Here is an 11,174-nt window from a genome sequence, read left to right as displayed (position 1 = left end):
ATATGAAAAAAAAATCTGAATGCTCTCTGGTATTGCTCGGGGGACCAGACCAAATGTGGCAGCGCGCGGGCGGCAGCCTGGTGACCACTGGCCCAAAGGGAGCCATTAGTCATCAGTGATGTACTCAATCTAAGGGCTAGCTATTACAGTTACTCAGTGATACTTGAATATTTTGATACCTGAAGTATTGTATATGGAGTATGTTCATTACACAGAAGAATATTGGGATGCTAAAGGAAGCTCAACTTGTGTCTCATCTTTTCTTCATCACAGTGTCACACAAAGAGAGAATGAAATTTCCCCATTACCCTAAATCCATCCAAGGTTTCCAGGTAACACAAGCTGGATATTTGTTTTAGTGCATGTGATACATAGTGCTCAAGGTATAAGGATGACAACCTTTAAATGATTTAACTTCTCCTCAAATCGACACATATACATGTAAGAATATGTATATAATTAAGATTATCCGTTGAACAATACACTCAAAACACAGACTGAGGTTGGTTTTGGATTAGATAAAGCAAGTTAACATTAGCTCATTGAATGTCCCATACAATTAAGCTACCTAGAGACAACGATCTTTGACATGCTATTGGTTGGTGTTTGCAAAGAAGTCAATCCTGAAGAACTATTCATTTTTCTTGATACTGATTGGCTGTACCCCCAGGAACTGACACAGGGAAGACAATGGATGTTAGCTTCTGCAGTAGTGCAAAGATGGTTTACAATTGTGCATATTAAGACATATTTGGTGCTTGAACTAATAAAATAGGAAATTGTAAGTGTTTTTAGCGGGGTTCTCAGGTATTTGCAAAGTTTAGCTAGTGGCGGTTGGTTGTAGCCCCTAAGCCCCACAAATACGAGTTCCACAGTACAAACTTTGTTAAAATCAGAGCATGATGATATGACTTTGCATTCCCTTCTGGTGCAATTCCGCTTGAAAGAATTCTCACTTCCAGGACAGTCCGTATTTTCTTCTCTTGACTTGGATTTTGTTGATTGACCCAGTCAATTAACGAACAGAATGGGAAGTGATGAATGATGACATCGTCTTTCTGCATTGTTTTAGAATTGTAGTATGTTTGTAGTTTTAGCAATGGTAGCGGAGGAAGTGAACGAAGCCAGTAAGTCCATGTTGGCTACACTTCCAAATACTGAATTAACATTAACAGCTGCCTCGTTTGGGTCTGCACTTCTCTCTCTGCAGGGGAGGATAGTTGTTTACAGCGCAGACAATTTCCGGTAAGCATCAAACTTACACACGTCATGGACAAATGTTAGCAACTGGGTAAAATTTAGAACCTCAACAGAGTCCATGCATCCAGAAAGCAATCATTTTTCAATAGCCGAGATCCCAGACCCTCTCTACAAAGTACATAACGTAGTGTTTTTAACAAGCCATGACATAACTAATGTATAAGTAAAATAACAGTTTGAATCAATGTGCATATATTGAAAGAGAAACATGCTTATTTCCAGTAAGACTGATAGTGATTGTGGTGTACCATTGGAGGTTAGCAGGGCAGCTGTTCTGTCTATCTGGAACAAATATTCCCAGGATATCGCAATGACACAGAGACACATAATGATCAGTTTGGCCACGTCAGTCCATTAAAAGTCACACTGTACGCTCACACAAACACAAGGTTCCCAGACATTTTTGGTGATGTAGCCTCATGCCCTCACTGCCATGTGTTGGAGTATTGCAGAGGCAACCACATCAGGGTCTTCTGCCCCTCCCTGCTCACCCACAGCATCAACTGAGTCAGAAAAACATGAGCAGCCCTACACCACTCTTACTCACTCACCTTGGTGAGTCTTTCTTATAAAATGTAATTGAAACAACACAGCAGGTACAGACATTACTTTAATGAGTGTTTCCTGTGGGTATATACATGCAAACTCCATGACCACAAAAACATACACACACTCATAGAGCACATGCCGACTCAACCTGACCATGCACATATGGAACCATGCAAGGGTTTACACCAATTATGTTTCTTTAAGCTGAAAAATGTTACTGGTTGAGTTTGGTTGATGTGAAAGTGGTTTGGGTTGGTTACAAAATATTTGGGAAATCTAAAAAAAACATTTTATGGGAAAGTAATTTAGAAAGAAAATAACATTCAACTGTAAATTAGTATTTTTTTTAGTTTTAGATATATTCCTCGGTTAATTTCAGTTCTGTTTTTGGGATGAATTAGAGAAGTTTTAAGACTAATCTGACTTTGGTGCTGGTCATTTTTTGCGCTCACCATGTTTTACTTTGGAGCTTTGTTTGTGATCTTTAATATTTTTGGGACAAAATTAAGTCATGGCTCATTTCATACATTTAAAAACTCTATGTGATATAAACTTCCATTATTTGTTAGATGAGTATTTTTTATTCATTTATTCATAGATTTACATTTCTGTTCTAATAGTATTCTTTTTAATCTAAAACCTATTAGAAACAATGTGTTCTTTAAATAAGATTTTAGTTAAAGTGTTTTTTTTTACCTATAATTATTAATTCATAATTCAGTTAGTTATCAGGATAAATGCTCACAAAAATCTCACACTCTGAGCCTCCATATGCTTTCTAATGGTGACCTCTTTAACCATGTTGAATTTCTGCAGAGGTTATACCCATTAGAGGGGTCATACACTCTTTTTGATATTCTTTCTGTCTGCAATTAAAGTAGTAAATTAGACCATTCGATGGCAGTCTACAACAATCAGGTACTTTCTTTAGAGTGATGTTTTTTTACTTTCTTTTTCACATTTTTACTTTTTAAAACAGCCCGTATGGGTAATTACACGTTATTAACTTCTTATGACTAGATAATTTTAGAAACAGCATTGAACATGCTATATTAAGAGTGAGTGGGGAAGATTAGCTCTGAAGTATGAATTTAATAAAATATTAAGCTGACAGGTGTTGATAACGTCTTAAATATCAAAGTTTAAATGGAAAAAGCAACATATTTGCAATAGTAAATATTTTTCTTTTTCAAGACAGGTGAAATGACATTGATCAAAAAATGAAGAATTTTTTCATTTGTTGTACCATAACAAACCTGACTCGGTTATAACAGTTCTTTCAGGATGAATGGGCCAGAACTCTTATTAACTACTGTGAGAAGCTTATGGAGGGAAACCCAAACCATTTGGCACAAGTCACCCAGTTCAAAAGGCAAATAGGTTCAAAATTCGAAGTGACCTAAAACGAGAATTTTGGTTTGATTTAACTGCGGACAGTGAAAAATAAGGTTTATGGGTCTTTTTATTTGATTTATGTAAACTTCTGGGTTCAACAGCAGCTGGTAGGTCTCTGGGAATAAAGCCAGGCCACAGCAATGGGAGTAAAATGTCAGGTTTGTGAAATGTGGAGTAACTGCTGATTCAATGGAAATATTGAGCATGTTTTCCATGCCTAATCCCAGAGATTGGACTTCTAATTTCTTCAATAAATCTTTCAGCATAAAAAAGTATGCCCACATCATGTCCATCTTACTATGTTGCTTTGGATAATATTGTATTTATACTGTAATGAAATCTAACTGACATTCTTGACTCTTCTTCCTGAAACCAGTGTATATAAGAGATTGTTAGTTCTATACTTAAGTGATATGCAATATACGTTTAATGCAAAATAAAAATACTTAGTCATTACTTGAGTCTAAACGTGTGATTTTATTTGTACAAAATTTAAATTGGGGTGATTTTGTTTACCCCAAACAAAATCACTCCAATTACCCCAATGGGGTTGATCTATACAACTGGATATGAATTGTGCATTTGTTTTGTAAAACTGAAAATCAAAATATCACTCTTGTGAAATAGATTACCATAATATATTATTTTCTTTTTTACCAAAACAAACATTTTAATTTTCCAAATGATGCCTAATTCTGTTAATCTTGGGTAGGGTTAAGGTTTGGGTAGGTTTATATTTATATTGCCAAGAATAAAAACATTTAACAAACTCTATTTAACAATATTCTCATATCAATAAAAACGTATAACACATTAAAATACTTCTCACAAGTTCTAAGAGAAATGTTAAGTCTTAGAACATTTGCATGACACAGGTAGAAAGTACGTAAGGTTATGTGGGGAAAGACTTTAAAGTGATTCCCTTCCAGATTGTAATCATCTGGATACAATTGAGTTAATACAGCCGTCTCCTGTCTCAGATTAAAGGTATGCTAAATACCCCAATGATAAGCCTACATTTTGAAGCTTTTTCTCATTGGTCAATTCCTCTCTGGTTCCTTTGTATCAAGTCCCTGGAACCTCACAAGAAGGTTGCGATTGCAGAAATGTGGTTGTTTCCATTGCAAATGACAGAATCTGATTTAACCTCTGACCTCACTTTGTGACTGGCTAAAGAATAATGACTCAGTACAGACAGGCAAAATAACTTCCCATAACTTGGGTCTCACATTCCCGTCACCAGGTTAAAACAAAAAACTGTGACAGGTGATTTACAAAATCCACTGTGATGAAACACTTGGTATTGGGTTCAGTTTTACTAGTCACACCCAAGCCTCTTTACTTTCAGACTTGTGTAATCAAACATTCCCTCAAAAAGAACTTAAGATATCTTGAAATGCAAGATGTCTCAAAATAAATTTTAGACCAGCAGAGGAGCAAAGTAATGAACATCATGAAATTATTGCAGCCTTTTCTAAGGGTTTGGTACTTGATCTACAGTTGGAGAGCTATTCTCCACAAAAGAAGAAAATAATTGTAAACCTTTCTTAGCAAAACAGCCCAAAGAGTGCTTCTATGTCTCATTCAGGAGTCTACAAAGAAACATAGAACATCTAGCATAGTATTCCTCAAACTTTTTTCAGGTTCAGTACCACTTATTCCAAACACTCACGGACCACCTAACTTGACATTGCCCCACAATAACACATGTCAAAATATAATAATTTTAGTCTCTTAATGAGCTTGTTGGTGTTCTTTTTGTTCATTCATGTTGTTTTGCAAATGTGACTGGCCATGGCAAAACCATGAACACGTCTACTCAAGGCATTTTGAGTTATCTACATATTCTGAAAGTGTGGATTCAAATCTTCCCAATGAGGTCAAACACATGGAAAATTAAAAAAATAAGTGTTTAATTACTACCAAGTGTTGTGTGCATTAATGACATTAAGGGCCATTTGTAATTTTGAAACACAATAAAAGAAAAATAGACTTCAGTTGCTTTCCATAAACAAAAATCCTCTTCTGCATCCCTCTCAGCAGCTTCTTCTGTTATACTGTAAGTAGTCCTGGCGTTGTTTTTGTTCCAAGCAGAATTATTTGGAAAACTAATTGTATTAGTCGCACTTTGAGATCACGTCACGGCAAATAAACGGTTGTTTACATGCAATACTTTAAGGACCATTAGGGGGCGCCCGCAGATCACCAGTTTGAGAAAGACTGATCTAGCACTACAGGCCTAATTGGTTCATCTAAGTTCAATGCTCATGCTTCAACAATGTGACATGGACAGGGAAAAATTGCTTCCTTCCAAGGTTGAACCCAGTGCTGACAATGACAGTCTCACATTTGCTTAAGCATATTTTGATGATCCTCTAGACCAGTGGTTCTTAACCTTTTTTAAGGTACCGAACTCACCAGTTTCATATGCGCATTCACTGAACCCTTCTTTTCAAGACATGTTATCATGGTCTAGTTGGGTCACCCCTTGATCACTAAGTCTTCTTAAAAGGTAGAGTCTCTGAGAACAGTTCTTCAAAATATAGTCAGTGTTTTCAGCAAAGTTGAGGTGACTGTCCAGGAACGACCCAAGGTATTTAAAATTTGCCACAGTTTCAACAGGTTGGCCATCGAGAGAAACTGTAACCACTTTAAGGTCTTTAGATTATTTAATTAGCTCTACATTCGTAAGAGAATGAAACATTAATAATAAATAATAAAGACTTTGCGGTATTCTGATTTAGGAATGTAATTATATTAGTTGTGTACCACCCCCACACCACTAGAGGCAGTAGCAACCCCGAAAAGATGCGACTAAGGAGCAGATTTAGAAGTACACCGAAAGCTACAGAATTTGATAAAAACTGTGAGCTGTGCTGAAGTAATTAAAGACACAAGTTCAAATCCATGCTGAGAGTGGAGCTCCTTCAATCGGTGCTCCTCCGCAGCACTGACTGGCTAAGCAATGTAACGTGATCCTCTGCAGCAAGTGATGGCAAAGCGGGGCGTCATCACGACTTTACACAAGTGTGTCTTTACCTCCGTGGCAGAGGCTCCGCCGAACCCCTGAGACCGACTCATCAAACCCCTGAACCCCAGGTTAAGAACCACTGCTCTAGACATCAAGACCTATGACACTGTAAGATACATCTGTAAGATATTCTTTGCACTGATGAGAAAACAGCTAAATGCTTAGCTGGTTCTAAGCATTTAGAATTAGCTAAGCATCAGCAACAGTAAAACGGAACAGAACTGCAATTATTTCTGCTCTCTACCAGAAACACCTGAAGGGAAACGTTCTATTGACCCCAGGCTCAAGCAGGACAGTGATCCAAAATTCCGCTTCCAAACAGCTCAAAACAAAGAAACAAAAAGGTTTTGGAGTGGTCTAGTAAAATTCAGCCTTCAGTCACAATGAGATCCTTTTGTTAAGACCTTAAACAGACCATTGATGCATGAAAATCTATTGTTGCTGAATTAAAACATGTCTCCAAAGAACATTTATACACACCAATTAAAATACTCATTGTCACTTGGTGGCAATTGTTGCCACCAAGAGTTGCTCAACAAATCATTAGGTTGAGGGGGAAAATAACTTTATTTCTCTTATTGGTATGGATAGCTTTTATCTTGTAACAAAGTAAGTCACTATTTGAAAAAGGCACAATAATCCTCTTAAGGGTTCAGAATGACTTGTGAATTCTTTCAACTACTTATTTGAATTTATTTTTCAAATAATTCAAAACTGACATGTACTCATTGTTTTGAACTGAGAATCAGTTGATGTTTATAATGGCAAGGAAAAACAAACATAGTCAATTTAAAGGACAAAAACAGAAATATGCCTACTACTCGGTAGCACTAGAAAGCACTAAGAAATCAAATGCTGCTGATTCCTTCTGAACTCTTGGCAGCTCAGGCTGGTGCTGATTAACAGTATCCTGAATGGTGTGTAGGAGTGTGGTTGAGTGTTTTATGGGCTTAGTGTAGGAAGGATGACAAGACGACTGCTTTGATCTCACCATCACTTCCCATGAGCAGATACAGCTGGACACTGTGTGTATGTGTATTTGTCTGTGTATGGTATGAATGGACTTATTACTGATGGAGAAGTACTACTCAAGTAATACGTGGAATACATTCCGTCAAACTTAACTCTAAGTTCAGTATGAAATCTACAAAGATCAACTGGAAACCTGTCATTCAGCACTAAAACATGGAAAGGAAACATTCTTTGCGGAAATCATTAACAAAAACGTAAACAATACTCGTGCTCCGTTTGCCACAGTTGACAGATTGACAAACCCTTCTGTGGCTGTAGCATCTCAACTCCATCCTAGTAAGGCCTGCAGTGAATTTGCCAACTTCTTTACAGAGAAAATTTGAAAAAAAAAAAAATCTCCACATTATCAAACTAAGGCCAAACATAACAAGTGTAGATAACATTGCTGAATTTTACCTACTCGGCCATGAATTTTAAATTAAGTAACCTCCTTCTTTTGATAGCCTACCCACAACTTTCCTTAAGAAAATTCTGCATGTCATCATATATGATCTGATTCAAATAGTAAACGCTTCCTTTCCATCAGGATTCTATTATCCCTTCTGCAAAAGTCAGACAGCTGCTCCACAATGCTGCTACTTGCATTCTCATCAAAACTAAGAATATACAGTACATCATCCCTGTTTGAAAGTCCTTATGCTAGCACCCTGTATCTCAGAGAATAGACGTTAAAATTTTAATAGACGTTAAAATAGCTTATAAATTATTGAATGGGATAACACCAAAATACATCAAAGACCTGTTGTAAGGCAAATAACTTGTAACTCATCAGAAGACTTAAAAAGAGTAAAGAAATGAAACATTCCCAAGATTGAGAATGGCTATAGTGATTAGGCAAGCAACTGATTAATCAAAGAGGAATTGAGTGATAGGAAGACCAGGACTGGGGCTAAGCTAAAGAAAAAAACCACAGCGAAACCCTCTGTGGCCAGCACATCCATCATCGTCATGTTTCTGCAATGGGAAAAAAACAGTTGACCTCACCAACAGATGTGCAGTCTGCAAGATTGGATGGGAATGCAAAGAAGAGTGGGAGCATTAAAACTGCATGGATATTCCCATCAATGCGTTGATCAATTTGGTGGCATAATTCTACATGTTTATCCCTAAGCAGTTTGCAATCTTGTTGACATTCTTGGTTAAGATGCAGAGAAAAGCCAGAATCACATGTGGAGTAAATGGAGTCTCTTAAACGTATTAATTGCCTCTTTACATTAGATTTTATTTTGGTGTTTCAGGATGAAGTTGGTTGAAAATGTATTTGTAGGTTCTATAAAAGCCCCAAACAGAACAGAAAAGTCAACATGTTAGTATTTGTAACAGGGTAGACAATGATTAAATATCACTTTCACAACATCTTTTTGGTTATTTTCTTAATTTTTGTCTCAAAATGTTTTTCTCACGTTCAACCACTGTGTTTCAGCTCTGAGCTGGAAATTCCCCCAGAGTGCACCAGTAGCACCAGAAGCTGCAGCCGCACTGCTTGGGTCACACTGGTGAAGGGAAGGCACGCCACTGGCAGCTGGCCTACCACATTAGAGAGTTATGTTGTATGTATGTGTGTATTTGCATGTGTGAGTATTCCCATATGTGTGTGTTAGCCCATGCATATGTGTATAATAATAAGAGCCCTGCTGTCTGTCGACCACAAAGCAGCAGCTGCTCGGGCCGGCAGATTAGAGGCTTGCTCTGCACTGGATGCCCTTACTGAGCGGTTAGCAGGATGGATGGGATGAATGAAGGAGTAAATGGATGGATGAATAGTAGTAGAAGTCTTGACCTGGGCCTCTTAAATACAATTGTTACACCTGCCAAAAATGTTTGGAAATACAGCAAAAATGCCCTTGTTTTGTTATTTGTTTTGCTTTTAACTGTCAGTGCATGTAATGTATTTATTTTACAGTATGCACGATTAAAAACACCCAGGGGGACATCTTAAATGTACATTTCTTGCAGAAATAATAGTCTTCCTTAATTGGTTCTGGAGGCTTTGAAATCCAAAACTTAATATTTATACAGGGTAATACACCTTGAAATTATTCACAAATGTTCCATTTGAATCAAAAACTTTTAAGGATTGTCTTGAGAATTTTAAAATAATCTGTGGCACTTGTAGCCGTTATTTAAAGCTACCAATCAGGAAACAGGCAAAGGAAGAAGGGGGAAGGCATGAGAGCCTTTGCTATGCTCTCAAACCCAAGATAACTGTGGTTAGGACGGGGCACCTTCTTTCCAACTACACAAAACACTGCCCATTAATAGTTGTTTTTGTTGTAGTTAGTAAAAGTCTGTGTGACCTTAAGTTAACCCAGAGGAGGACATTAACTTTGGCCGTGGAAGATGTTTCTCTCCCGGGTTTCCTGTCTACAATTAGGAGATGGAAGCAGGAAAGGTTAATATTGACAACTACAAAGGGACTTTCTCTTGTTGTAGGATGAGTGATTGAGTAAAAAGATAAAAGATGTTAATAAGTGACTGTGTGTTAGCTGGTAGCTAAGCAACCCCAAGATGGCTCTCACCCACCACCACCACTATAAACTATAGGCTTGAACGTAATTATTATAACCCGTTTATGATACTTAACACTTTTCCTGAGGGAACTGAGTGCAGGGAAACTGCTAAAGACAGGACTGTGGAAAAAATGTGAACATGGTAACCCTCTTCTAACAAATACTGTGTTAGCTCAAAAGTTAAAAGATGTACCCATTCACCACAGTGCCACACAGCTGTGCAAACCCATTTGTTGATGCCGGATGTCAAGATTACACTTATGGGGGGAATACAAGCATCAATGTGCATATCTATCCAGCCCCTACACTACAAATGAAAGATTACTGTTCTGACTCCAACCCGTTTTCTTCTGCTCACAAGGATAGCTTTGTACACCTGCTCCATTTACCTCAAGGGCATAAAGCTCTGTGCAATGTATACCTTCCAGTAACCTGAATGAACCCATGATCTATTTAAGCAAACCCCTGCACAGCACCAGACCTGATCAAAAACAAATAAACCCCGCTTTGTGTTGCAGAAACCCTTATCTGGCCGTGAGGATGGTGGTTTATCCTAGAGGGGTGGGTCTCAACTTTACGTTAATACAACACAATGGAAGGTTTGAGAGTTCTGCCAAAACCAACTACTGGTCCAAACAGACAATGACAGTCCAGCTGAAATTCAACCAAATTGAGACAATGGAGGGTTTTTTCCATAGAAAGCCTCACTCCTCCAAATGGGACTACCGTCTCCTGATGGATGAATTGAAAACTTCATATGGTCCATCTTCTGATTCTGCAGTATTTTTGTAAGTGATGCAGTAACATACAACACTCACCCATGCTTTTGAAATTTCTCATGCTCATGAAGCCACCAAAAGCGTGCATCTAATGTCACTAGCAGACAGGAACTTGCAACATGGTGGAACGTCAGCCCAGAGCTGCTGTTGTGAAGCCCGATGCCAAAAACTGGATCTGTCCATTTTGAGCGGGGCCCAGAAACCAGTCAGCATCAAAACTGTCATGTTTATTTCCTTGTAATAGACATAGCAGCGAAGTGCTGAGGCATTCCTTTGTCACACAAGCTGAAGTCACACTGTCTTCCTGTATCTCCCTAGCTTTAGACTCGCAGGCCAGCCGTCCTTCTTCTGCTACTACTATGGGGGGACTGTGTTCCAGATGTTCCAGAGCTAGAGAGGGCTTTTTGCCTTCTTATCTGCTTAATCGCCCTTCCAGAGAGACATGTTTGGCACATACTCTTTTTATTTCAAGAGAATAACTGAACAGTTCTCTGTGACGTGTTTCACTTATTCAGGTGAATCAGTGTAAAAGGAAGCAAAATACACTTGTGTATCACACATTTCATACTTTTATTTATGAAAACAGCAGCGATAGTTGTATTTTTCTTCCCCTTCTTA

Source organism: Poecilia reticulata, chromosome 2 (assembly GCF_904066995.2).
Source record: "Poecilia reticulata chromosome 2, P_reticulata-male-v2, whole genome shotgun sequence".
NCBI classification, from domain to species: domain Eukaryota; kingdom Metazoa; phylum Chordata; class Actinopteri; order Cyprinodontiformes; family Poeciliidae; genus Poecilia; species Poecilia reticulata.
The sequence above is the reverse complement of the archived record's forward strand: the minus strand, read 5'-3'. Positions refer to the sequence as shown.